Below are 2500 nucleotides of genomic sequence, written 5' to 3' on the forward strand. Positions count from 1 at the left end.
CTGATGAAATAAAAGTTAATAAACAATAAAAAGACAAACTAACATTTTAACTGTAATTGTTCTACAGCTTCCTGGCGCTTAGACCAGATGCAGGTGAACAGCCCGGCCACTAGGGGGCAGTGCTGCACCACCACGAGGTGAGCATGCGAGTCTTCCTCAGATACAGTTTAACTTCAGCTTATAATCGAACCAATCAGCATTAAGGAGGAGGCGACACCAGCAACACCAGCAGATCCTCTAATTCAGACCAAAAAACAGGCAAAATAAACAGATTATATTTAGATTAGAGCCTTGAAGCCTCGGAAACCCTGAGGAGAGAGAGAGTGTGTGTGTGTGTGTGTGTGTGTGTGTGTGTGTGTAGACCAGATGTGCTGCAGATCTAAGGAACTCCTCTTCCTGGTTGCTCTCTGCTGAGTCTCTCTCTCCTCTGCGTGTCGTCAGAAACTCCAGCAGGTCTGTAATTCTAGACGCCTCACTGAGCGCCGAGTCCTGATCACGTCGCCGCCATCTTGGATGTGGCAGCAGAGGATCGCAGCTCCTTCAGTCTTTTGCTTTGTGTTTCAAACGTTTTACGAAACAAACTGCATTCAGTGGCATTACCACTGGGGGCTTCAGCACCTGCCCCTTTTGCCCCCAAGTGCCCTTTGGTCAATTCATTTATTTATTATTATTATTATTATTATTTCCTAAGCCCTCTGACACATAACATGTAGTAAATTTATTTGTTTTTTTGTTTGTTTTTGGTTTTTTTCCCCAAGAAAAACAACATAATAAGCCCTCCGGTCACCTTGTGACCTTTGACCTTTTGCCCGTGACGCAGTGAGATGAGGCGGCTAACTGGAGCTCAACGTAGCAAACGTTCCAGATTACAGATCAGTTTTTGGTGAATAAAAAACGTTTTTGGTGAATAAAGTGGAGACTTGCTGCCTGTCAGATGATGGAAAACGTTGAAGTATCGTTTCTGCTTCAGCTCGGAGTCGCGGTTTAAGCAGAGAGGTAATGAAATACAACAGACACTGACAGGCCTCTGCGTCTGCCTTTCTCTGAAGAACTACTGAGGGGAGGAGAAACTGTTCTTATCTATAGATTCACTATTTTATCATACAGGCTGTTGTTGTTGTGCTATTAGCTAGCTGCTAGCTAACGACTTTGCTAGCAAAGCTAGATAACTAAAAGCTTCTTCCCTGTATTGTTAATGATTTCAGTCATTCTTCAGTATTTATTATGCAATAAGGCTCATCGCCCGTCCAGAACCGATCATCTCCATATGGATAAATGTCGGATCTTCTAACTTCCTTTGCTGCATGATGTACATTTCATTTATTCAGCGTTAGGTAAATGTATCCTGAAGGAGAAAAACACTTAAATAAAAGTCCATATTCATTTAGAATTAAAAATAACTCAGCCTGAATTACCATGATGGAGATAATGAATGTAATAAAAGTTTATCATTAATGAAGGAAAAAACTCAACAAAGACTTTAAGTTTAGTTTCACAGAGGATGAAGTTAAATTTGTTTCCCAATTAATCAATGGAAACAAAAACTGACCATGAGACGAATGTGATTTAAATGTTTAAAAAAGTAGTTTTAAGCTAAACTCTGTAGTTTTTCTCATGGTGACATTAATAATAAATATTTTTCCTGCAGTCCAGTTAAAGTTTGCTGCAGCTCTGCTGTCCTGAATGGACCGTCTTCATCTCCACTCAGCCAACAGGAAGATCTTTGTTTTATAGATTACAGTCACTAAAAGGTGGCTTTGAGCCCTGGTTTATATTTTAATAGTGTAATTATGTAAAGACTAAATATGTCTGGTGGTCCAGCTCTGAGTTACATATGTTGATAAATTGCAGGTTTGAATATTGCAAAACTTTCCTTTAACAAAATGCAGAAAGAAATTAGTAATAAATATCTAACATATGCATAGAGTTATGCTCTATATGGAGATGTTCATTAGCTTTGATTGTTTATCTCACAATTCTGTAATTTATCAGTTTATTAAACTCTGAAAGCTGAGAGGCTTTAATATTCTGTCCTAGAAGGAGGTTGGATGGGCCTTTTTGGAGCTCCTGCCCCTGTAATGGCCTCTGGACGGCCCTGCTGCTCTCTGACCCGTTCTGACCCGCTCTGACCCGTTCTGACCCGTTCTGACCCGTCCTCTGACCCGTTCTGACCCGTTCTGACCCTAACCCATGTATTCGTGTCTGTGACTCTAGACCAGGGTGTTGAACTCCAGTCCTCTGCTGCACCACCTGAATAGAGTAATCAGCTCATTAAGGCTCTGCAGGCCTGATCTACACAGGGAGGTAAAGAACCGTTTCATTCCAGTGTTTGTACCTGTGGTCATCTAAACACTGCAGGACAGAGGAGGACTGGACTTTAACACCTGTGACTCTAGACTCTGGTATCTTTCCCTCAGAGGATCTCTGTTCGTTACGGCGCCTCCTGCAGGTCAGGTAGGGAAACATGACAGGCTGGCAGTAGAGCATGAAGACATTGAAG

General features: G+C 41.7%; 1 protein-coding gene across 1 annotated transcript in view; it reads right to left on the reverse strand.

Annotated features, from left to right (window-relative positions):
- Positions 1–2500, reverse strand: part of fam20cb (FAM20C golgi associated secretory pathway kinase b) — a 24633-nt gene that overhangs the window by 3224 nt on the left and 18909 nt on the right. The window lies entirely within an intron of this gene.

The sequence above is a fragment of the Poecilia reticulata genome, chromosome 19 (genome assembly GCF_904066995.2).
Source record: "Poecilia reticulata chromosome 19, P_reticulata-male-v2, whole genome shotgun sequence".
NCBI classification, from domain to species: Eukaryota; Metazoa; Chordata; class Actinopteri; order Cyprinodontiformes; family Poeciliidae; genus Poecilia; species Poecilia reticulata.